The 27456-nt window shown below is 41.1% G+C and overlaps 1 long non-coding RNA gene across 1 annotated transcript in view; it reads right to left on the reverse strand.

Moving 5' to 3' along the window:
* Positions 1-1488: 1488 nt before the first annotated feature.
* LOC102461070 (uncharacterized) overlaps positions 1489-27456 on the reverse strand; it is an 82348-nt gene continuing 56380 nt past the window's right edge. Inside the window, exon 5 of the long non-coding RNA XR_012900740.2 lies at positions 1489-3988. This is a non-coding gene — a long non-coding RNA (uncharacterized LOC102461070). The remainder of the gene's footprint in view (positions 3989-27456) is intronic.

The following is a 27456-nucleotide window of genomic DNA, read 5'->3' on the forward strand; positions in this document are numbered from 1 at the left end:
GGGACAGTGATGGCACTTACCCAGTATGGCCTCCCCGGACGACCCTGACAACTCCAGTGCTGGAACTGCTTGCAGTGGCACCTCCAGTGCGCCCGGATCAGGGCCCTCCGGTCCCAGCTCGCCACCCCCCAGGAGTCGGTCGAGGGCAAGGAAGTAGGGGCAGGTGGCAGCCCCTGCTGCAGCACCGCCCCTGGTGGCCCTGGCATACGCCTGCCGCAGCTGTTTCACTCCCAGGCGCACCTGCTCCTGGGTGCACCTGTGTCCCTTTTGTGCCATGGCGGCCGCTATGCAACTGTAGACGGCCACGTTCCTCCACTTAGTGCAGAGATCATGTAGGTTGGGGGACTGCCCCCAACCTCAATGAGATCCATGACCTCCGCACTAGTCCAGGAGGTGTGCACCGTCTACGGCCCCTGGATGGCCCCTGGGTGCTGGGGGACTGGGCGGGGTACAGCTGGCTGTCACTGGCTCCCTGGCTCACCATGGGGCCACTGGGTCAGGGGCAGAGACTGCTGGCAGGGCTGGCTCTGGCAAGTGCCGTCTGGCCAGAGTCTACCCCTTTAGGGGCCCTGGGGCTGCGGGAGAGGAGAGTTTTCCTGGTTTGGCCCAGAATGGCCACCAGGGGGAACCTGGGAAGGGCTAGCCTCCAACTAGTTCAAATTAAGTGGCTACACAGCCCTTAATTCGAACTACTTAATTCGAACTAGGCGCTAGTCCTCGTAGAATGAGGTTTACCTAGTTCGAATTAAGCGCTCTGCTAGTTCGAATTAAGTTCGAACTAGCGGTTTGCATGTATAGACACTATGAAAGTTAATTCGAACTAACGGCTGTTAGTTCAAATTAACTTTGTAGTGTAGACGTACCCTGAGAGAGTATCATGTACAGTCTCCCATCCTGGGCTAGGTGTGTGTGTGGAAGGGGGGTAACCATCATGTACTGTGTTTGTGTGCCAGTCCCAGACTCCAAATTTAGAATAGGGGTTCTTAACAGAATATCATAGCTTGCCTCAGAAATTTTTACCCTACAAAAGTTTCAAAAGCAGTTTAAGCCCTTAGGAGACTCATTCTAATTAACGTTCAATGAGATAAACTGCAAAGAGCCTAAATAATTTTTAAAAAATGTGAGCATGTAAATCACTTAGGGCCCGTCTAGACTTTTTTTCACTTTCGAAAGAAGATATGCAAATTCAGCATGAATTTGCATATCTTCTTCCAATTGCTTTTTCAAGAGAGGTTCTTTCAAAAAAGAAAGTCATGTAGATGCGGTTCTTTTGAGAAAAAAAAATCCTTTTTCAAAAGAACCATGTAAACCTAATTTTTTTAGGAACAACGGTTCTTTCGAAAAAGGGTTTTTTTCTTGAAATAACTGCATCTAGACTACTTTCTTTTTCAAAAAAACCTCTTTCAAAAAAGCAATCGGAAGAATTTGACACCAAATTTGCATATCTTCTTTCAAAAGTGAAAGCAAGTCTAGACATGCCCTTAGGTCCAGATTATACATAGGAACATAAGAATGACCACATGGGGACAAACCACAGATCCATCTAGCCTAGTATCCTGTCTTCCAACAGCAGTCAATGTCAGGTGCCACAGAGGAAATGAACAGAACAGGTAATCATCACTGATTCCCAGGTTCTGAAAAACAGAGGCTAGGGACACCATCTCTGTCCATCCTGGCTACTAGCCATTGATGGACTTATCCTCCATGAATGTATCCAGTTCTTTTTTAACTCTGTTAGGGTATGTCTACACTTGCACCCTCTTTCAAGAGACATGAACCTATTGTATTTCCATAAGGACAATTTTAAATGCCTTTTCCTATATTTCTTTGCAGGTACTGGATTTAGACTTTTCCAAAATAAGATAAGTTTAATACAAACAAAAAAGTATGTATTTGGGGAACCAGGGATCTGGACCAGTCCTTTGCACAATTAGCTATACTATTCTTCCTCAAGAGATGCACTGGGAAGTGTGCTCTCCACATTGTAAGGCCAATGAAAAATAAATTGTTTTAATTGCACCTGTAAAAAGTGGAACATTTCAGGCTACTTTCTGCTCCCATTTTAAGCCAATTGCAAAGTTCCTAAAACAAAATTTAAGTATCAGCAAGTCTGAGCAACTGAGGTCTGACTCTATGAGCTACTAAGTGCCTCTAGGTGATGCCTAGACTAGAAGGGAGGATATTAAACTAATGACAAAACAGGAATGGTATTAAGGTGTCAACATAGTATAGATACTCAAATGTGTAAGTCTGTCTCAAAGCAGCATGAATATAATGAACTAGTGTTAAGGGAGGGAGAGAATAAATTATTTAATTTCATATATATCAGTGTTAAGAGCCTGAACCACAAATGGTATGAACTGCCAGTGCTCACATATGAGGAAAAATAAAAATTGTTGGTACTGATGAAACCTGGTGGGAAGAATCACATGACTGAAATCTTAAAATCACTGGCTATGACCTAATTAGGGAGGATGAAGTGTGAAAATAAGGAAGAGTTGACACTCAACAAAGATTTGATTCTTGTTTCCAAGTTATTGGCGATTTAGAGTGTGGGATTTTGACTGCTTAGAGAACACTGATCATACTGCTACAGCATAAAATGGGGTTCTGGTAGCAGTATGTAACAGACCACCAACACAGACTATAATGCGAAGAAAGAAAACCTGTATTATCATGCGGAATTTCAAAGATATGGGCTGGCATATGATGGAGGTTTCATGCTTACAATAGTAAAATGTCCTTGGAATAGAATACAGTCCCAGCACATGGACATGCACATACATGATTGATCCTTCATAAGGTTTTTTCCAAAGTTAAACATTATTATGAGCAAAGCTGATTGGGATGATAAAAATAAACAGATGGGTGAACAAAAATTAAGAATTATTAAAAATGCTTATCATGATGCCTAAAAAGCAACATTTTTGTTTTAAATGTTACTTCAGTTTAATAAAAACACTCTGGTAAGAGGGCATGTAACAGGAGCAATAAAAATCAATATAAAACAATGGAGAAAAGAGGAGGTTGATGGTAATGACTATACATTGGAAATTAAGAGATATACGCAATTGATAAGGGAAGTTAATGATGTTAGTGATAACTCTATCACCGAAAGGGTTATGGAAAACTGGGAGGGATTAATTTATGTTATGTAAAACTAATCAAATAGTTTCTGCTCAAACAGCAACTAAAGAGGATATTAAATAGTATCTACTAAAGCCAAACACCCATAAATCAGCAGATCTAGCTAATCTATCCTACATGACCCTGCAGGCGCCTCTGTATTAGACTACTGCATGTTCTGGGAATCATGATAAGGAAATGGAACCAAGGGAGCAGACACCTACACAATTTGTGACTTGTTGTTTTGAGAGACTAACAAATTTCTGAGCAGTTATCTGCCTAGAGTTAACACTGCTCCAAGCAGAAGGAGGGGGAACATCTTTTGACACTGCAACTCCAGGATTCTCTGGATTCTAACTGTTTTTCCTCACGTTATCTTGTTACTATGGTTTCTCCAATCCACAGACACTCCTCATCATGAGAGTACAAATTCTTCCTCTTTGCAACAAGAACATAGGAAGTTCAGTGATGTGAGCTTAATCACACTTCTCACAGAATTTTTTTCCATGAGACAAGGGATACCGGCTTTCTGTTATTTAAGTTTTAATCATTGTGTATCATGATGGGACTACTTGAAAAAATATTTTCTTTACCATAAAAACGTCCATACTGGGTCAGTCCAAAGGTCCATCTGGCTCAGCATTCTGTCTTTTGACAGTGGCTAATGCCAGGTGCTTCAGAGGGATTGAACAAAAGTAATCATCAAGTGATTCATTCTCTTCAGCCATTCCCAGCTTCTTGCAAACAAAGGCTAGGAATACCCTGCCTATCTTGGCTAATAGCCATTGATGAATCTCCATGAACCCTGTTATAGCCTTGGCCTTCTCAACATCCTCTTGTTCTGGATTTTATACTACAGAACCTGATCAAGGAAAGAAAAGAACATTAGTTATAATTTACAAGTATTGCAGAGATTTACACTGCTCAGAGCACATTTCTAAGGAAAACATAACAGTTTGGCAAAGATTTGAGTGAAGGCAATTTAAGGAAGGGGTCAAAGGATGCTTATTAATATTTGATTTCAACCAAAAGCAAGATATGATCACCAGAGAAAAATAACATCAGTAGTTTACTATTTTAGTCTTTCTGCAGAACGTTAGTACAGTCACTTGATTATAGTTTAAAAGGTATGACATTTGGGAAAATATCTGCTCACATTATCATAAAATTAGTCGTTCTAATCTAAAAAGCATATTATTTTAATAGGCAACTAGACAATTATCATCCCTGCTGTGATCAGACATTACAAAATATACACTATGTGAATTGTTATGCTTCATTGATTACATTTTTATTGCGTTTAATGTTAGTTAAATGGTTGTAGACAAAAGCTTGAAAAATTGGTACTGCTTCTTCGCCCATACTCTTAATGAAGGATTACAACTACAGTGTACCCAGTTATTGGATGCATGAAGATTTGTGTATAATTATTATATAGTACTTTCCTTGTACATTTTTAAATGTAATTGATTAAGTTTTTGTACCACCACTCTGAAGAGCACAAAATACAAATAATGAATAAAGCCTAAAATAAATATTTGTTCTTATCAGTGGGTATACCAAGCATTTATTGTCCTCCGCCAGAGACCATGCTTCATTGTTACACCAACTTTGGGAAATGACTCTTTTAAGAAAAGAGCATCAGAAAGCACGGACCTCCAGGGACTGCCTAGAAAGTCCTCCTAGGGACAGCTGCTTGCAGAATCAGCAAGACTAAATCCTCCAGTGGCTAGAAGGATTGGGAGCTTCCAGAGACCAATCAGGCTCAGGAGACCGGACAAAAATGGCTGACTGCTTCTATTTGTTGGGTGTTCTGGCTGAAGCCAGGAAAGGGAAGGAAGGAATCTGACAATTTGTTTAGGACCCTCTGGATCCTATCCCTATCCACCAGTGTATCTACCCCTCCCTTCTGCTGAGTATCATCCGCAAACTCGCTAGGAGCGCAATCTATCCCATCATCAATGAAAATGTTGAACAAACCAGCCTCAGCACTGACCCCTGGACCACTCTTTATGATACCAACTAGACATCAAGTGGTGAATCATTGGACCCCTCAAATCGACCCCAACACCTTGGCTGCCAGTGGTGTGGCACATTGTGATAAAGGGATGCTGAGCAATGTCACAACTCCTTAGGAATTCGAGAGGATCATGGAAAATGATCGTCCTGTCCACCAGGACTTTAACAATGTCCCTCACGACACCTGAAGTCACATGAGCCCTTTTGGATCCATGCATTTAATCTTCCACAAGGTAATTTCAACCCTGATGAAGCTGGGAAAGCTGAATACAGTTCATAAGAAGTCACAACTAAAAACCACATGAAAGACCCTGTGCAGAAGATCCTTGCCTTTAATCTCCCATGAAGTTCATGAGCAACCCTAAACTGTAACTGCACCAGTCATGACAAATGCAGATACTAGCTGCACGAAGGGAAAACTGACCACTCACAATGTAAGACTATGGGCCATCTGAAACGGACCATTGAACATATAATAACTCAGGCCCTGTGCACAAATATGACAGAGGCATCACCACAATACTCTGCTTTCCCAAATGAATGTATCCGGCTTAACCATCAAAATGTAAAATTATAATTGTTGCTCTACATTTACCTCAGCCATATGAAGAAGCAGCAGCAAAAAGATTCTTGTATTTTAAAATCAGTGCCCTTTAACAGTTAAGAAATGTGTATGCTGCTGTATTTGTATGAAAAACGAGGGACACCTAGTGGCTGACTAAATTAATTATTAGTTTGTATTCTAGAGGGGACATTGAGTAAGTATTCTATCATCAGATTTGAAAAAAAAAATGGCATTGAATTAAATCAGTTAGGGTTGAACCCACAAACACATGCCCACATGATCAACTTTAGCCTTATTAGTAGAATTCCTGAAGTATGACAGACTATTCATATGAGTAAAGTTAGCAGACAACTTGGGAAGGTAAGACACCTTGAGGGATGCATTTTCAAACACAGAGATCTAAATTGTGCTAACAAAATGTGTAATTGGAGGCAAAATCAGGAAATAAACATTCAAAAGTTTCATGTGTATGTGCAAAAACACTCTCTGCATGAGGAAGTACCTATATGTATCTTGGTTTTTGTTCATTTCCTCACATTTATTTTGTGGGTGTAACTTTCGTGTCTATATGTGCCTGCACATGAAGGGCAACTCAGAATGATTTGATGAATTTTGTTAGAAATTTTCAAAAAATTGTAAGGACATGGGGCTTAGAAACCTAGGGTTGCTGCTATTTCCCCAATACCCTATGTGACCCTATGTCTGCACAGCAGCATTATTTCGGAATAATGCCACTGAAACAGTTTATTTCGAAATAGTGCATCTACACAACAAATGCCCATCAAAATAGCACTGAGCTATGTCAAAAGAGATCATCTACACTGATTGGAGCCTCAATCACATTGTAAGACCCACGGCGGCACTTCGGGCAAGGCATCAGGACAGCAGTCATTTCCTGTAGCTGCTTCCTGAAGTTATCCAAGGCTCATGCTTAAAAGGACCCCTCTATATAGTCGTGTCTCACACTCCTCTCCTTTGTCTACCTCCTTGACCTTGTGATTCCTCCAGCCCCTGCCTGGCAACTCCCAGAACTGTTAGGCCAGACTGCCTATGCCCTGGTCCCTTCTAACAACGTAGTGATTTCCTTACAGCGATGTGGGATCACAAGATAGTTGAGCTGAGCAAATTGTTACAATTTTTATATAGGCTTTATTGACATACTATCAGGCTTTTTTTTATTATAGTGCACTAGGAATGACCAAGGAATTTTGTGGCACCCAAAATCATTAGTTACTTTTGAAAACTGAGATCAATATATTCAGAGTTCATTCTGGCTTCAATAGAATAGGTCATATAGTATTTCTGATGTATGCCTAGATGGCTGAACTTATCCCATGGTATCACATTTCAGCATAAGTCATTTTCAACTACAAGTTGGACCTCCCTGGTCCAGTACCCTTGGGACCTGACTGGTCCAGATGAGGGATTTTGCCAGGTCAGGGACGATCATCTTTGGACCACAGGCCCCCCCTAGTCTGGCTGCTGGCCTCCCAGCCAGCTCCCCACCTCCTGCTAGCCCCTCTGCCTTGTTAATCCACTGGGCAGCTCATGGCCTCACCGGGCAGCCCAGCACTGGGGCACCTGGCAGCTACATGCACCATGCGCTGGAGTTCCTTGGGCAGCCATGCGCTGGGGCTCCCAACCCCATTGGGCAGCCACACATTAGGTCTCCCAACTGCACTGGACAGCCCCACTGTCAGCTCTCTGCAGGCAGCCCACTGCCCTGCCAGCCCTCAGGGATCGTTTACTGCTTTCCCTCCACCGGGACTCTCTGCCAGACCATGGATGTTGCTGGACCAGAGAATCCCAATTAAGAGAGTTTCATCCTGTAGTTTGTCTGTGAGAGAGCAGTTTGGTTGCAGCCTCCAACCCAGATGGGGAAAATAAGCATGTTCTCTCGAATCTAATTTTGATTTGGGTGGGTAAATCTGTGGGGATTTTTTTTTCTCCAACTCTGATCTCCTGCATCTGTGTGATTCTGGCAAGCAATGGCCTGGCACATTTATTATCTTTGGTAATTTGTTTGGGGACTGATTTACTTTTACATTTATGTCAGGTCAAATGTATAAAAATATCTGTTTTACAAGAGGTAATGCATTTGTTTCATGGATAGCTGAGCATATATGCCATCAGCCGGAGCTTTATAGTGCATTAGTCCCAGACAGGTGCCAGAAAAAAAGTAAATAAGCTGAGTCTACAGCACATTTTAATAGCTACAGTTCTTGTCATTGTACCAAGTAGGTCAAGTGAGATCAGATGCCACACACACTTAAGTAACTAAACAACCATTGGATTTGGCATGTCACATTGCTGAAAGTGGCTGTATCTTTACTTTTGCTTACCATTACATTAATTTTGCATACTTTTTTTTCCTGTATCAATAGGAAAGAGTGAGGTTTGGGAGAACACCTATATTGGTACAATGGATTTTGTTGATTGCCCTGAAAGTTGTCTTTTTAATCTGTCTCCCTTCAGTGACCTCTTGGTCAAGAGACTGGAGCAATGCTGTCATATGTTGGGAAGATGGAGGTGGGTGATTATAAAGGTTTGGTTCAATTGTGGCTGTGGCAGGAGAAGGAAACTCATAAAAATACATGGTATAACACATAAACCATCTCAGTTTGGGTTTATCACAATTCTGTTGGCTTCACTTTAAGTTATCCTAATGAAAGCTAGGTGTCAATGGATAAAGATTGTGGTTTTCCATTCATGCTGATTAATGCATGGTCTGATTAGGGATAAAATTGCATGCATTACCTACTTCAATTACTCTCCCATTCCATAAATTAATCAGTGCCAGATTACTAAGAGAGGGCACACATTCCCAGAAAAAAAAAACCTGTTTGCGCATATGAGGAGTAGATCCCTCTGCAACTGACTAGTGTTTGCATGCACAGATCCCCATAAGAATACGCAGGTGCAAGTCTGAATACACCAATAGGGAGATCTGCTAGCACGTTGTCAATGTTCGTGCATTTTCAGTGAATTCTGTCCATTAATCCCCTCCATTTTGGACCTAATGTTTTTCAGTGTTATTTTATAAATTAATGTTAATTTTAAAACATACTTATTTTTAAATTAATCCACTGCTGTTTTTAGGTACAAGACTTTCTGATGCTAGTTTTCCATTTGGCAAGGAATGCTGCTTGCAAGTCTGTTAATTGTAAAAGATGCTTTCAGTCTTGACTTCTGCCTACTGCTGCTATCTTCTGCTGTAATTACAATAGATTCTGCTGATACCAAAAAACACAGGGCCAAAGCTTAAGTAGTTTGTTGTTGAAAACAAAGCCAGCAAATGAAATTCTAGTCTGAAAACCTGTATATTAAAGATCCAGTCTCTTTATTCAGGTTAAACTTTTCCCCTGATTTGCTTTACTTAAAAGCTTTTATCTCTCAGGTTACGTCTACACTGCAGCACTATTTCGGGATACCTCTGGTATCCCAGAATAGTTATTCCGTGTCTTTTGAGTGCGCTGGTTATTTTAAAATATAATGGGCTCACTATTCCAACATCCTTGTATACCTCATGCCATGAGGAGTAAGGGACGTTTCAGAATAGTGATTTATTTTGAAATAAGTGCTGTGTAGTCAGCACCAAATTTAGAAATAAGCTATTTCCAAATTAATTCGAAATAAGCTACACAATTCACATAGCTTAAAATGTGTAGCTTATTTCGAGCTCCAGGTGCAGTGTAGATGCGCCCTCAGACTTCCCACTATCTGCTCTTATTCTCATTTTCCTCAACACATACAGACACACTTCTGGTCTTTCTTACTTATGCTCATCCTGTCAATCTGAATTTTAAAAAACCTCCTGAATGGTACATAAATATTTTAGGTGCTTCTGAAGCAACTTTCTTATAGATCCTATTAATGCAGAATGAGGAGGGCATAACACCCATTTTAGGAAATCTTTACCAGCCCTCCATCTATTCCATTACTAGCAGATGTACCTGGCGTTGCTTGGGTCTGTAAATGAAGGACTTTCTTTTTTGGGGAAAATACATGAAAAATATATGTGCTATTTCAATGGTGGTATTTTTCAGAAAGGAAGGAAAGACAGGCTGGAGTGAGCATTCGGGTGTGAGAAGGGGTGAGGGGTTGATGGCTTAGAGCAGAGAGTTGTGGGGGGGCTTAGGGCAGGCGGAAGGGATGCTGAAGTCGAGGCAGGTGGGAGGGGCAGGACTCAGGGCATGGGGCTCAGGATAGGGGGCTGGGAAGTGGGAGAGGTTACCGGGGCCACCCATAATGGTGAGGGTAGCGCTGCTCTCGTGGCGACTCCCCCAGCAGGGCAGGACAGAGCTTCCCTGATAGCAGCCCCTGCCAATTGCCCTCCCCAATAGCCTGCAAGCTGTTTGGGGAGGACCAGGCTCAGAAGGCTGCAATCCCCTCCAGCAGCCTCCCCGCCCCCCCTCCTCACCCCCCCGCATGGTCTGCAGGCTATCTGGAAGAGGTAGCAAGGCTCCAGGAGCTGCCACATCCTGCAGTGCCTCCCCCTCCTCTCACCCCCATGGTCTGCAGGCTATCTGTGGTGGGTAGAGGCTCCGTGGGCTGCCCCCCTCAGCATCTCTCCCTGCAGATTCTCTGGGGCAGGGTTTCTAGGCTCCTGGGGCTACCCTATCCTGCAGCCACACGCATACAAACAAACACACACAGAGACACCGCGGCCTGCAGGCTGTCTGGGGAGGGCAGGTGTCCTAGGGCTGCTTCTTCCTGCAACTGGCCCTGCAGCCTGCAGGCTGTCTGGGAGAAAGCCAGGCTCTGGGGACTTCCCCCCTCCAGCATCCCTCCCCCTGTGTGGCCTGCAGGCTATCCGGGGAAGAGGCCAGACTGCCTTCTCTTCCGCACCCCCACTGCAATCTGCAGGCCTCCACAACCCTCCCATAGCCAGCAGGCTCTGCAACGGTGAGGAATAGGCTCCAGGTTTGGGGGAGGGGGCTCCTTACCGGTGGGCTGACAGGCAAGATGGCAGAGCTCCAGCCCTGCTGTCCACACTCTTGGAGCTGCAGCTGCCCCCACTGGCCACTCTCATTATCGTATCCCTCTTCTCTGTATCTCTCCCTTTCGCATTCCTGCTCTCTCTGCCCCCTTCCTTTCCATGTTAAGGGAAATAGTCCCTTTCCAGGCACTTCCCTTTTTCCAGGCATAACCAAACCCTGACTTTGGTTTAAGTTAGGATAGGAGGAAGCTGCATACCAGATTTGGTGTTGCTAGGTCTTACTGTTTAGGAAGAGTTCTTGAACAAACAGACAGACAGATGCACACTAAATTAGAGAGAGAAAATTTGTTCTGATGATTCTTGCATGGCTAAAATGGTTAATTCTAGTAAAAAATATAAAAAAGAGATTCCATTGTTATAAAATATGATGTGCTACATTAGCAGAATATATCCCAAGAGTACAAAAAATATAAATCTGTCTTTTAAAGGGTTTGCCCCTGAACTGCTGACGTTATTGGCAAAAATGCACCAGATACAGGATTGGACTTTACATGTTTTTAAAAATATAGATGTGTGAATTAGCGAGCAACAGCTTTTTATTTTTATTTTACTTCTCCCTTTAATTTATTGAATTAATTAGCTGTTTTGCCAGAGCAGATGAATCTTTTGAGAAATGCAGCAGTAAATGTTTGCTTACAGCTTAAGTAAATTTACTGCATTACTGTTTCATTGTACTGCAGTGCTAGATAGACATTTAAAATACTGGCACAGATGCGTTGATCAAATTTAATCCTACACATTTCTTTTATTAAAAAGCTCTCTGCAAGAAGCCTCATTTCATTACAATAAAATCAAACATTCTGCTAACTAAGCCAGAAATGTATGCAGAGTAAGTGGCTTGCATCCCAAAAAGTTGTTGAAAATGTGACCTGTTATTTTCCAAAAATTCCAAATATTATTGCAGTAATGTCTGCCTACACTCAAACAACAGACTGAAGCTTGCTGAATGCCAACCACATTAGAAATATAAAGGATTGTATTATAAATGTCATGGACTTCCAGATGTTAACATTGGCTGCTCGCAGACATTTTTACAAATTTCAAACACTTAAGTTTGTTCCAAGAAAACAGGAAATAGCCAAAAAAAAAACACTTTTTGCATTCATCTGGAGATAAAGGCAATATCTGGAAAACTGCCCCCTTTTCTGTTATTTGTGACTACTGTGGTGATGAGAAACAAACCATTTCCATACTTTTATTTTCTTTGTGCTGCAAAAAGACTTACTTTTGATGATCTAAATAGATATATAGCTTGTGCCCTACAGATAAGAGATGTCCTGGATAAAATAAATCTGAATCTAAAGTAAGAAGTCAGCACTTAGATTTCACAGTAATTGGCATAGGCACAGATAAAAATATTTTGGGAAGTATTTTAGGAGCACTACAATTTTCCCTATTCAGGGCACCCAAGGCAAAAAGAAAAAGTTATAAGAATAGTTTCTCCCTGGGGATCATTTTCGTGTCTAGAATTTTAAGTGATTCTAATGTCTAGATTTTCAAGTGATTAGTGACTTTGAGTCCTTCAACCATTTTGCTCCTAGCTTGTGACATTTGCCTGAGCTTCAATTGCTGAGTGCATCTTCTCAAAATCTGGACCTTCTAAAATGTGCTAACTGGAACACCAAAAAATAAATGCCTTCAAAATCCACTAATCACTTTTGAAAAAATTAGATCCAGGAAGAATAACTAAAACAGCCTTAACAATTTTTGAAAGTTCCTTAGAAAATAAGGTATGCAAAAAATTCTTAGTAGCCAGGAGAGCTGGTTGCCAAAATCTGCATTGGTAGTTAGCACAATTTTCACTTTATGTCATATACCAAGTTTTGGAATGTTGATTTTTTTGCAGGGTATTACTACAACACTAATTTAAACATAGATTCCTTTATTAAATCCAAAGGTCAAATTGTATTTATACAACTGCTCTAAATGTGTTTAAATAGCCAAACTAATAAGCAATTTACTACACCCAAATACCTCCAAAACATTTCAACACATTTCATCGAGATACTTAAAGATGAAAAAAATTGCTCACAGCAAAATGGAACAGGGTGGCGTTGACGTGCAGTAATAGAGGGACGGACAAAGAGAAGCTGGACAAATGTGACTTACAGACTAAACCAGGGATGCTTAGACCCACATTGGTCAGCTCCAGTATGGTCAGGTTGGTATTAGCAATGATCCCTTTAAGATTATTTTTTAGATCCTTTCAGAAACATGGTTTGTCATTGTCAATTACAGAGGAAACTTTTTGCGCTCCCCAGGCCATAATTGGCCTGGGGCCAGGGGAGCGGCAGGGCCTCCACGGGACAGATCCACCTGCTCGGTGGGCCAGATTTGGCCCCAGATGACCTTTTGCACATCCCTGCCATAGAGTCTCACCATCAGGGAAAAGAGCTGAAACAAATTCAAGACATTCAGGTATCTCTCTCAGGATACATTTTTTTCTCTGCTCAGTCCTTGGGAAGATACCTATTAAGTTACTTTGGTCTACATGTCATATTATTAGGTATGTGAGTTGTTAATTAATTCTGTTACTGAAAGAATGAAATCTAGTATAGCATTATCAAGCCTGATCCATCCTCCATGGAAAGAACTAAGAGCTAAGAGCAAAACTCTTCAGCCCCTGCATTAAAGTTCCAGTGAAAACCAAAATAATCCCATCCAGGCTTGGTTGAAAAGTTTTCTCATTTGCAGTGGAATGCCTGTTCAATTAACAGGCATCTTAAGCCATATTTAGAAAAATAATATTTTGAGAATGAACATAAAGGATGTATATGCATTTTCCAGTTATGCTAATTTACTATACTTGCTGCCTGTGAAATTATTTGCATAACATCTTGTTATCTACTTACAACTATAAATGTTAGATCCCTACATCCACATTTATTAAACATTGCATATATTTTACTTTTATACTTTAATTTAAAGATCCCAAATGAAGTCTTGTCTTAGCACTTTTCAGTTCACCAGCAGCTTAAGTAGCACAAGATTTTTCCCTCCAATTAAAAAATATGCAAGATCAGACCCAGATGGCTTTGACAGTTTATACAAGCAGGCATTGCTAAATCTTTACTGCATCCCCAGGGATCTAGCCTCTTCCCTATATGCTCCTGTATCTTGTATTAAGTGAGATTTACTTGTGAGCATCCACAAAAGAACTGAGTATATACACAGAATATAAAAAAGTGTGTTTCAGTGTATTCCATGTGTCACCACCTTTAAGATAAATATATTTTCAAAGGTTTATAATATACTCCATGTCCTTAGGACGTAAAGTACATATATTTTTGCCTCCTTTTGAAATGTTCTGGGGAATTTTAGACTCAAACTGCAAGTGGAGAAGAAATTAATTCATATTAACAAAAAAAATCTGTAGGACAGTGAAATAATGAAGCAAAATGACAAAATAAGAGAGCCCAACTCCATCCTTTTTACTCATAATGAATAATACGTTGATTCACAAGGAATCCTATTAAAATCTATGACATAACTGTAAGAGTAAGGTACAACCAAGCAGCAAAAACGGTGTTAGGAGCTGTCCTTAGTAGAATAGATTGTACTTCTCTAGAACCTTATAAACAAGATTCTCGGACATTAATTAATTTCACCTCAGAACAGTCCTCTGAGATAGGTACCATAATCCTTGTTTTACTGACAGACACCAGGAACCAAAAGGGAGCGGAACAGAAAATCCTGACTAGGAACTTCTTGCAGACCTTTCCTTCGGTGGATCTGTTTGAGAAAGGACTGCAATTTCTAGCAATAAAATAAAATAAAATTCTAAGTCTTACCTAGAATTCCCCTGATAATACTAGAAGTAGGAAAAGAATTACTTTACTGTAGGTATTGCAAACCACAAAACAGCACTAGATTTTTCCAAGTTTAGCAAGAAGTATTTTCTTCTGGTATAGTACTTACAAAAAAAGGTACTACCCTATAGTGAAAAGGAGATATTTAAGGGTAGATTCAGGTAGGGTATGTCTACACAGCAAAGTTATTTCAAAATAACTTTACTAGCGTCTACACAGCCAAACTGCTATTTTGAAATAGCAGAGCGCTTATTTCAAATTTGATAAACCTCATTTCACATGAATAACGCCAATTTTGAAATAGCTATTTCGAAATAAGTGCTGTGTAGACACTTATATCGAAATAAGGGGCCTCCAGCGTTTCCAGGGTGCCCTGGTGGCCACTCCAGCCTCAACCAAGAACACTCCTCTCTCTTCCCCCTCCCTGGAGCCCTTAAAGGGGTCGACTCTGGCCACAGTGCCTGTGCCAGCTCCAAGCCTGCCAGCCCAGAGCCAGTAGTCACTGTCCCGACCCAGTGGTCTCAAAACATGAGCCAGCAAGCCACTGGCAGCTAGCCATCCACCGCACCAGACGGAGGAATGCAGCTGTCTATGGCAGGATAGCTGCCAGCCTGGCCACCAAAGGCCACATGCAAACCCAGGAGTAGGTTTGCATGAAAATCAAGTTGGTCCAGCGAGACCCCCAGCCCTGAGCTTCCCCTCCCCCTTCTTCCTCTTGCTTCCCCCTTCCAGCTCCCTCCTTCCAGGCTTCCCCCTCCCTTCTCCCACCTTCTCTTCTCCCTTCTCCTGCCTCCTTTCCCCAGTCTCACGAGAGTTTCATTCCTACCACCCCTAGTTTTGTTAAATAAAGAGAGTTTGTGTTCATGAAAATACATGTATTTTATTTGACATCAGGAAGGGTGGTTAGGGAGGAGTAAGTGGAAGAACGTGAGGGAGGAATGAGGCACAAGCCCCCAAATGGGGCAGACCAGGGAGGCTCTTAGTGCTCCTCAGGGTGGAAGCTCTCCCGCAGGGCCTCCTGGATACTGACAGCCCCCCGATAGACCTCCTGGATGGCAGCCTGCAGAAAGTGCAGCCAGGCTCACAGCAATGCATCCACGAGAAGCACCAGAATGCCCGAGGCAGCTCTGGCTTCATGTTGCAGAGTGCTGTAGTGTCCTGAGTGAGGGCAATCAGAGCACGCAGAGACAAAATGCTTTGCTGTCCCTTATCAAGGTAGGCAAGCAAGCAGGGAAACCTGGGAACCAGCTATCCAGAGGGGGTCCCTTTAAGCACAGGCCTCAGATAGCCTCAGGCAGCAGCCACACAACATAACTCCTCACCTGATGCCCTGCTGGACCTGGTTCCAGCCGGCCTTAAATGCGATTCAGCATCCTCTCAGTGTGGATGTGCTATTTTGAAATAGCAAAATGTTATTTCGAAATGCATTTTGTGTGTAGTTGTGTTATTTTGAAATAACTTATTTCAAATTAACTATTTTGAAATAAGATATTTTGAAATAACGCTGTAGTGACATACCCGTAGATAATAAAATAACCATTGATCTCAAGTTAAGAATATTTCTTCCTTAAAAACATATGATCCTGTGTCATTAATAAAGTGAAGTCCTTTCTTTCACCTGAATAACCATATTTTTGACACTTACAGAGCTATGAAAGTATTAAACACAGAAATGTTTAACATAGTCTTATAAGAGTTACTTAAAAGGGAAAAATTATTTTGTAAGCTAAAGAAGCAGAGATTAGAGACAGAATGAGAACTTCCTCTTTCAAGCATTACTGTCTTATTACAATAGCATGACAGCAAGGAGAACTGCACTTTAGATAAAAATAAGTTTAATAAAACAATGGTTACCATTTTTCTAGTGCAACAGAATATATAGGATCCGTATTTCTTTTCTTCTTGATGACAGGTAATGAAAAAAATTTCCAACTGTAAGACTTTGATAGCAAACTAAAGACAATTTGGTGCTCTGAATCATCTTTATTTTTAACAATTACCTCACATCTTTTTTAAAAAATTATTTTTCTGATCTATAGGAAAGTGGGACAGAGTTTTCTGAAGCAAACTTTACTGAAGTTTAGTCTTTAAATAAACATCCAGAGGGAAATAGTCAAAAGTGCATAAGTGACTTTGGAGAACACATCTCATAGACTTCCCTTTGAAAATCCCACCCTGAATCACCAGACATATTAATTTTCACTGGCGCGTGTATAGACTATGTATTAGAAGATTTACCCAGCATTGCTTGGGTCTTTAATTCAATTAATCTTTTTTTTTTTAATAAAATGTAAATGCTTCATTTAAATAATTGCTCTGGGGTGGGACTGGGGATGAGGGGTTCAGTATGCAGGCTGGCCAGGGAAAAGAGAACATTGTAGCATCTTGGGGCATGGTGAGAAGCACTTCTCCATGGCTGCAGTAGCTTCAGCAGGCATAGCCAGGGAGGGGTGCATGTCTCCTGGCTGGGGTAGGTCTCGGTTCACTTGCCCCTGTGCTCCCCAGCCAGAGTGGGGAATAGAGCAAATTGTGCACTTTGCTGGTTGTTTCCCTTCATCAGGGAGCAAGGGGAATGTTCCTGGAGGAATGGAGAGGGGAAGCTTCAGCCACTCCCACTTTCCCTAAAGACTGCCTGGGGAATGGGAGTCTCATGGCTAGCTCAGTCCCAGACAAGGAGGGGCATGCCCTGAGCCAACTCCTTGCACCTGTCTGGTGATTCTGTCTCTTTTCGATATGTTTTTATGAGAAGCAATCCCATACCATGCACATCCCATTTTCCTGGCACAACAAAACCCATATCTTGCTTTCTGATTAGGATAAGAGGAAACTGAATACCGAATTTTGTGGTCCTAGCTCAGACAGAAACATAGACAGACAAACTCTCAAATATATAGTGGATTACACATATAATTTCTTAAATCAATTTTTGGTCTAAGAAATAGCACAGTGCGAGATTACAAGATTCATTTAAATAGACAACTCTTTTCATTGGGTACTCCATGAACAGGCATTCATACAGGTCTCAATTCAGCAGTGCATCACTATTAATCAATGCTGTTAAGCACATGCGTAACTTGAGGCACATGCCCAAACCCTATTGGCTTCAAGGGATGTTAGTACATTTTTGAGGCTTAAGACAAAGAAATTCTATTGTAACAATGTTCAGTGTTGCAATACCTAATTCATCAGTGCCCCAGTGTCTAGTGAAATCTTCAGTCCCAAGCGAGGGGCCCAGGCTCTTCATAGGACACACGGAGGATTGAGATGCCTAAGGATCCACAGAAGCCAGAAAACTGGATGGGGAGCAATCTAAGCTAGCCAGGAGGGAAATGCAGAGGAAAAAGGTGGAACATAAGGTCCAGTTTGGGCCAGAGATAGACACCATCCTCTTCTTAGGATCCTCAGCTGTGAATCCACTCCTGGAGTTAAGCACCGAAGCCAGGTAAACCCTGACTTGTGAATAATCAGAAAGAGACAGAGATAAATAGACCCTGGTTCAGAATACCCAACAGTCCAGTATTTAGGATACACACCTGAAGCAGGAACTTGGCCCCAGGTCTCTGACACCTCAAGTGAGTGCCCTAACTACAAGGAAACACTTATGTCTATTCTTTGTTGAAAAAAATCACAATCTGCTCACCCCCCGGCTGTTCTTTGTGTGGGTGATGTGCTGCCCTCCCACACCATCCACTCCCCCTCCATACACACCCCTATCGAGGACCTGCATCTGCTCCTTTGGTTGTATGGTCTGACAAGCATCAGGTTGTAGGGGTGTTTGCCAGCAGGACCCAGTCATGCAGGTATGCTCAAGGCGTGCCTACACAATCAGGGCCCACTGGTGAGATAGACATTTCCTCCTTTTGGACTGAGAATCCTGCTTTAGGGCTGCCAGGGCTTTGACTTGTGCTAGGGCTCCAAGCAGATTGCTAGCTGTGGGTAGCATCAGGCCTTAGGTGGTGTTGTGAATGCTGACTGGCGGAAGCTTAGAAGCTATGGAATTAGGTGCAGATGAGCAGAAGTTTTGAGATTTCTAGTGGTGCCTAAGTGTTGTACTTGGGAGGTCTAAAGAGACAATTAAGTGTCTAAATACCTTTGTGAACCTGAGCCCTGAGCCTTTGTTGAATTGGGATCAGAATCAGATATCCAATGGGACTACTTATGATTGAAAATTTGAAACTCTCATTCTGTTAATATTCTGCGATATTTATTTCAAGTTTTCTGTTTCCATGAACATGCCTGCCCGCAAAATTGTTTGCTGCAATATTCAGAATAAATAATAAAGTAGTTCAAATACAATCAAAATTGATTCAGTAAAATATGAAAGACTGCCTGGGCTAAGTTTAAGCTTTTTTTTTTTTTTTTTTTTTTAAACATTAGCCCTGTTGTAGTTGAGATGTCAGCATGGCAATATAGGAAAATTTGAACTACCACTACTTCACATGTCTATCTCAGCAGTAAGCAGCCTACAGAGGTGTTAATCTGGCAACTTTCATGAAGACTAAATTCATCTTTGTTTTATAAGCTTGAAACAGCATTCATCCATAAACAAAAGAAAACCAGCAGTCACAAATAGAACTGATTAATATGAATTCACTAACATCAAGAAGGGGAAAAGCATAAATCAGCACTGGCTGATGATTCTGACACCGCAGGTGTTACAAACACAACATGCATTCCAACTCTAAATGTATGCAGTGAAAAGAACTCAGTAATACAATGCTAATAAGCCCAATCAAATCATCAAGAAAGGAGAACATTCTCATAGAGTAGTTAAAGCAATTCAACACTGATATAAATTCTCTGAATTCATATAGTTCAGCTTCTAAAATATTGTGTAGGTAAGTATATAATACTGTGATGTTATCGGATTAGATATGTTTTAGTACTAGTGCTTCTTAAGTCTGTTTAGAGATTCATTTGTCTGATATATGTTTTGTCCACTGCCACATATGTAATTTTGTCATAATTACCACCAGTTGGCATCACTGTTTGCAGTATCAGTAAAATTATTGAAAATTAGATCTGGCTGGAAATCTTCCACCTAAATTACTTTGACAGAAAATATAGTTTCCATAAAATTTAAATTTTCCTATGGAAAATTTCAAATTTGCTAAAAAAACTCACTTATCTATTTGGATAATCTAAATTAAATATTTAGTTTTGCATTGAACTGACTGAAAAGTTTGATTTTTGTCAATCAAAATATATTTTTCTAGACAGCTTTATATTCATTTGTGTCCACATGAGCTGCTGCAGAATTTCATGGGAGTTGTATTTTGCGTGGCTCATACCTTATTCTTCTCTGTGGACCAGGCATCCTACCTGGACTACACTACGCATGATGCATCACTGTGTCCCCTTCTGCTGGAAGCAATGTGGTGCACCATGGGAGTCACATGTCCATAATGGGAGATGTAGTCTTCCTAGGGAGTCCAGCTCATAGAAGAAGAGATATGAGACCCTAACTCCAACAACTATGAAATACTGAGGCCACTGAGAAAGACAGATTAATTTGGAACAAAGTCAATGTTTTAATTCAGTTCAAACAACTTAAATATAACATTTCATTCCAGCAATGCTGAAATGTCCCAGTTTCAATAGACATGAAAAAAGCAAAATGTTTGAAATCAAACTTTTCAGAATTTCAATTTTTTTTCTCCCAAGTCTGCAAGAAAACAAATTTTGAGGCATTTTGGGAAATTTTCTTCAGGACAGGAATGCACAATCTGCTCTATTAAATGCAAATTAAATTCAGTGTCCAGATAGACATGGATTCAATCCTTTTAGATCAAGGTCAAAACACATTGCTATGGTAATGTGTGAAAACCTGTGCTGCCACTGTCTGTGAAGTATCTACTCTCTGGATAAATAAAAGGTTTTAGACTCCAATTTAGCAGTTCTTCATCAGAAATATTTTAAAACGCAAATTTCCAAATTATAATATAATTGACACAAGAAAAGCTTGTGGCAACTGAATAAATAGGTGAGACCTATATTCTGCACTGAAGTTATTCCAACCAGAAATACTATTCTAATGCATTCACAAATGGGGATTTATAGTTATTATTCCAGCTATTAGCGATCCTTCATTAGAGAGAGTAGGGTACATACACAGTGGGCTTTATTGAACATGTGTACACTGCATGGGTATGCATACAGCACTAAAACTCTCAAAGTCCTGACTCAACATGTTTTGAGCTTAGCCTAAAACTTGAGAGAGCTTCTGCGGATGATATTCATTTTTCTTGTTCCAAGACCCTTGTCAGTAATTGGAGAAGGAAGTAGCCAACATATTATAGCATTGATTTGTATCAACCAATATCAGCCTGCAAAAAGAAGTGCTTCCACTAATGAGGCAGGCTTCATATATTGATCTCATTTTAAATGATAATACTGGAGTCATTACACACTCATGTTAGCTAAATATTTCTAGAAGCTCATCCCATGGTTAGAAAGTCTTGCCAGCTATTCCAGCACCTCTCTAATTTTAACTTGCTATTTTCATAAATTAACTGCGATCATCATTTGTGACTACCAAAATATGCTAAATTAATATGAATTCCTGATATTTAAACAGATTAATGAATCTTCTTTATAAACACTTTTTTATTAATTTTTAAAGCTGTCTAGAGAACTTTACTGTCTAGATTCTGTCTATTTTATAGGTCTTTTTCTGAGTATTCCCCGGCTGTACACTTCAGCTAGCCTAGCAACCTTAGCCTCTAAAATCTCACAGGTATTATTTAGTCTAGAAATGTGAAGAGGAAGAGAAGATATGAGAAGATATGTAATAAGGATTGGTTTAAAAACCATTTACCTTTTCCGAGAATACAAGAACAAGAGGTACTCAAAATTAAGAATAAAATAAAAGTCATAAAAATGTAATATAATTTAATACAGACTATTCGGCATAGACAAAACAGAAATGCCAATACTTATGCTATTAATTATTTGCACACTTCTATACTGTATAATGAAAAGTGAAGACCCAACTGCAAACAAGTCTGCTGATTGCTCAATAATATAATAATACCAGCTTGTATAAAATGACAACCATTTTTTCACACTTTCCAAATACCTCATTTGGATGGATCTAGTCTGTAAAAATGGAGGGACAGTTCCTATGTGAGTGTAAATTGTCATAGATCCTTTGACTTCAGTGGTAATTATCCCTGGTAAGTATGTGTCCCGTATTCTCCCTAAAGTCAAGAACTTTCCATTTGTAACATTAAGCTCAATAAATTACATAGGTATAGCAATTTTGAATGGTATTACAGATAAAAGGCTGGCATTTTTTTTTATTCTATAGTAATAGCTCTGCATCTTCTTACAACAGTCAAGGATTTCACCCTTTTAGTGTAAATATTATGATGTTTATGTTAATATTGCAGGAACATCCAGTAGGTGTATTACCATGTACTCAGTGCTATTGTTTACAGGTGCTTCCAATTTTCTCTGGAGTATTTAGTAAACTAACTGAAACCAATCAGGTTTTTTTTTAACAAAACAGATTATTACTATTGATCTTCTAAAATGCCCACAGATTACAAAAAAGAGAAGCCACTAGGAAAGAAAAATAATAATTTCAAAATAACAGGGTAATGCTTTTTATTCAAATTTTATCTTTTGGGTCATGTCTACATAGCAGCATTATTTTGGAAAAACTTAATTCTGAAATAACATGGTGTATGTCTACACTACAAGCCTTTATTTGGAAATAATGTCAAGTTGCAGGACTTCTTACTCTGACTCATGGTAACTTTCATTTCACGAGAAGTAAGGGAAGATGGAGGAAGAGTGTAGACAGCACCAAAAGCCAAATTAAGCTATTTTGACTTATGCTACGCAATTGACGTAGCTGAAGTTACGTAGCCTAATTCAGCTTTAGCCCTGCTATGTAGACGTACCCTTAGGCTACATCTACACTGCACATTGTTGCGCAACAAGATATGCGAATGAGGCATGGCGATATTCATTACCACGCACTATTTGCATATCTTCTTGCACAACAATGTGCAGTGTAGACATAGACTTAGTGGCAAGGTTTCATGTGCCAAAAAGAAGAGAAAAAGGAAAAAGCTCATTTACTGAGTACTATGGGTTTTGATCCAAACTCCTTCAGGGAATAGCATGTAGATAATGAAGCATCAGTAATCTAAGTATTTGTGACTTAGAGAAAGTATTGCAGGAAAGAAAGTGGAGAGCTACAATTAACTAGAACAGTGTAATAGGATTTCTTCATTAATGTAAGTAATAATGTACCTTCCTGGTCCCAATTGTGAAAGATGTTTTGGTAATGCAGTATTTTGCTTCCTTTACATATTATTTCATATTTCAGTGCTGTAGCCTGATTCAACAGGGCACTACATCTTATGTTGAGGAATGGGCTACACTGGTTACTTTAGGCAGAGAAATGTCATTCCAAAACACCCTCCCTGCTTGTATTCTACAGTACTCATCATTCAAAGAGAGGAGAAGTATATTTTATCATTCCATCCAAAAGAATTTTAATCCATATCAATAATTTGGCTGTTTTTTGAGAGTTTTAGAATCTGAGGGTTGTCTGGGAACAGTAATAAATTGCTAAGTCAGTTGAAGGCAGATTTAACACTGCAAAAGTGCTGGCTGCCTAAAAATTAAAGAAAAATAATTCCCCAAAGTGACTGGTTAAAGTAGTAGAGAGAGGGAGAGAGAGATCAATGAGAGTGCAGAGTTAACTTTTATTAACTGAAAAAGAGGGCTTGAGGTTATCCAAAGCTCAATAAACCTTTAATTTAACTTCAAGTAGTTTTGCAATAGGCTTGAAATCCACAGAATTTTGCCTGGTTTTGTCTGCATCCAGTCTTGACCTCTCAATATTGTTCCCTCTTCCTCCAATGGATCCAAGACTTCCCTCTCAACTTAGTCATAACTGTTTTCCACAAGCAAAGATGCTTGCAATCAACACTGAGTATTGTCAAGGAATTCGTAAATAGTCTGGCCTATCTTATCCCTTCATTAATGCTACATCCTTTTATCACAAATCACTTTGAGAGGCACATTTTGATTAAACTTCACTTGGAGTTTTACATTTATTTCAGCCCAGATGACTAAAAGGAAACTCATAGGATGTTAGGGTATGTCTACACTACCCTCCTAGTTCGAACTAGGAGGGTAATGTAGGCATACCGCACTTGCAAATGAAGCCCGGGATTTTAATTTCCCGGGCTTCATTTGCATAAGCGGGGAGCCGCCATTTTTAAAACCCCGCTGGTTCGAACCCCATGCACCATGGCTACACGGGGCTCGAACTAGGTAGTTCGGACTAGGCTTCCTATTCCAAACTACCGGTACATCTCGTTCCACGAGGTAGCCGCGCTGCACGGGGTTCGAACCAGCGGGGTTTTAAAAATGGCGGCTCCCCGCTTATGCAAATGAAGCCCGGGAAATTCAAATCCCGGGCTTCATTTGCAAGTGCGGTATGCCTACATTACCTCGCTAGTTTGAACTAGCGGGGTAGTGTAGACATACCCTTACAGTGTTAATTTAAGCTGATGGCGAGATTTAGCCTTTGGCCAACAGGACAGTGAAGCACAATAAGGAGGAATTCTTTAAACAAAATCTTAGCAATCATATAAATCCAAGGTAAAATAAAGATGGTAAAACTGTATATCATGATGTAGAAAAGGCAAAAGAATTCAATGCATATTTCTCTTCTACATTCCTATAACACAGCAATAACGGAATACTTTCTATTCCAATAGTAGCTAGGAAGGATGTTAAACAGCAAGTGAATATTTTGAAAATCTGTAGGAAATAATAACTTGAACCAAAAGTATTAAGATAACTGGACAAATAGCTCTCTGAACTATTAATGCTGATTTTTAACACATTTTCAAACATTAAGAAAGTTCCAGAGGACTGGAAAAGCTAATTTTCTGCTAATTTTTTAAAAGGGTAATTGGAACAACTGAGGAAACTTCAAATCAGTTAGTAACATACTGATCCAGTGCAAAAATTATGGAAAAGCTGATATGGGATGCAATCAGTCAAGAATGGAATCATAATCAATAGAGAGTAATGTAATTTTATAGAAAATAGATCTTGTCAAACAATACATTTTTATTTGCTTGAGACCACAAATGTGGTTGATAAAAGTATATCTCTTGAAGAATATACTTACTTTTCTGTAGAGCATTTGACATACTCCCACATTACATTCTGATAAAAAAGGATTATACAAAATCAATGTATCCCATACTAAACTTAACTTGGGTTACAAACAAGTTTACTGATAGACGCAAAAACTGTGATGTAAATGGGGAATTGTCATTGAGCAGGAGTCTCTTGTTGCAGTGATCTGGTTTTGACCCAATGCTTTTAAATGTTCTGTTAATTTTCTTAGTACAGACACAGATCCAGAAACGGTTTCATTTTCTTTGTGATTCCATTTGTAAAAGTAAGGATAGGTGATTATTTTGAATTTCCACACAAAAAATGTGTAAATGTGGACATTCAGCAAATGTTTTGTATTGAAGTTTAATAGGAGCTAATAAACTAGGCATCAAGTTACAAGTTTTAACACCATTCTACTAAGTAAAACTGCCATCTTTTATTATTAGCAATTATATTCTTGTGATAAGGTTTTCAGTGGCAGGGCAGTCTAGTGACTAGATCATTTTAGGGACTATCGGGGGACCTGACACCTCCTTTTCCCTCCACTCCTAGGTCACTCACTCCTCTAAACAGGGGGAAATGGACCTCAGTCCCAGCTGTGAGGTGGTTTCAAGACCTGTTGTCCAGAGCAGCTTCCTATGTACATCCTTTATCTTGGGGCATGTCCCTGCTAGTCCAGATGATAAGATTCCATGCCCAAGGAGGTGGAGAGCAAGGTTCTCTCTCTTGTTATGCTCCCTCTGAATTATTCTGGCAATTTAAAGAAACTGGAAACTGCTGAAGTCCCCAGTGGCCACAGAGTAGGCATATATCACCCCATTTCTTGTGTTATTCCGCATCCTGGTCTTGATGTCAGGTATGGCTGTAGAAACCATCCATCATTAAAAGTTGTATCTTTCTTACCAACTTTCTAACTGTGCAGAAGACACTCAGGGAATGTCTACACTACAAAGTTAATTCGAACTAACAGACGTTAGTTCGAATTAACTTTGATAGGCGCTACACTAGCGCTCCGCTAGTTCGAACTTAATTCGAACTAGCGGAGTGCTTAGTTCGAACTAGGTAAACCTCATTCTACAAGGACTAAGCCACTCTGGCCAATACCAGGGAAACTCATATGCCCCCCTCCCGGCCCCGGACCCCTTAAAGGGGCATGGGCTGGCTACGGTGCCCGTGCCAGGTGCAAGCCTGCCAGCACCCAGCTAGCAGATCCTGCACCTGGCACGGCTCGAGCCAGCCACCCGATGCCCCCCAGCCCTCCCCCTCTTCCCGGGATCAGGCTGGCAGCTCCCGGGAGCTTGCCCGGGACTGCAAGAGGCGGGCACCCGCCTGGTCTAGTGTGGATATCGTGGACCTCGTCCACGACCTCCGCACTAGGCACAGGAAAGTGGCCGTCTAGGGCAGGAGAGCTGCCAGCCTGGCCACCCAAGAGCAGATGTGCATGAAAATCAAGGTGGTCCACTGAGACGCCCGACCCTGAGCCCTGAGCTTACAATGGCCGTACTAGGTCAGACCAAAGGTCCATCTAGCCCAGTAGCCTGTCTGCCGACAGCGGCCAACCCTAGGGACCCTGGAGGGGATGAACCGAAGAAAGTGACCAAGCCATTTGTCTCGTGCCATCCCTCTCCAGCCTTCCACAAACTTTGGGCAGGGACACCACTCTTACCCCCTGGCTAATACCACTCCATGGACCCAACCTCCATCACTTTATCTCACTTCTCTTTAAACTCTGTTCTAGTTCTAGCCTGCACAGCCTCCTGCAGCAAGGAGTTCCACAGGTTGACTCTTTGCTTTGTGAAGAACAACTTTCTGTTACTAGTTTGAAGCCTGCTACCCATTCCTTTCCTTTGGTGTCCTCTAGTCCTTCTATTATGGGAACTAATGAAGAACTTTTCTTGATGCACCCTCTCCACCCCACTCATGCTTGTATAGACCTCTATCCTATCCCCCCTCAGTCTCCTCTTTTCTAAACTGAAAAGTCCCAGTCTCTTTAGCCTCTCTTCATATGGGACCTCTTCCAAACCTCTGATCATTGTAGTTGCCCTCCCCTCTCCCACCCTCTCTCTTCCCCTCTCCCACCTCCTTTTCCCAGTCTCCCCGAGTTTTGTTCAATAAAGAGAGATTCTATTTTTGACCACACGTTTTCTTTATTTTGTACATCAGGAAGGGGGGCTAGGGAAGGGTAAGTGGAAGGAGGTGATGGAGGAATGGGGTATGAGCCCCTGGTGGGGAGGACTGGGCTGGCTCTGTGGGCTTCTGGGGGTGGAAGCTCTCCTGCAACCCCCCAATTGCCCCCTCTCCCCAGATGGCAGCCTGCGGCAAGTGCAGCCGGTCTGATGGCCGAGTGCTGTGATGTGCCCAGTGTGAGCACTCAGGGCACTCCAAGCCAGGACTGCTTTGCAAGCGGGGCACCCCTGAGAACTGTCTGTCCAGGGTGGGGGTCGGGTCCCTTTAAGCACAGCCGTCGGCTAGCCTGAGGCAGCAGCTCCACGCTCTAAGTCCTCCTCTGATGCCCTGCCGGCACTGCTTCCGGCCATCCTTAACCCCAGTTCAGGGTCCACTTAATGTGGACATGCTAGTTCGAATTAGCAAAACGCTAATTCGAACTCGTTTTTTAGTCTGGATGCATTAGTTCGAATTAGCGCTGTAGTGTAGACATACCCTCAGTGTGCTAAGAACACCATTCACAGAACATTTACAGAAAGCTCAACATATATGGCTTATTTGTCCTGCTGCTAGATGTCTGACTAAGAAATTTATGTTCCAGAAAACTTCAGCCTCCT

Source organism: Pelodiscus sinensis, chromosome 1 (genome assembly GCF_052426305.1).
Source record: "Pelodiscus sinensis isolate ZL-2025 chromosome 1, ASM5242630v1, whole genome shotgun sequence".
NCBI lineage: Eukaryota > Metazoa > Chordata > Testudines > Trionychidae > Pelodiscus > Pelodiscus sinensis.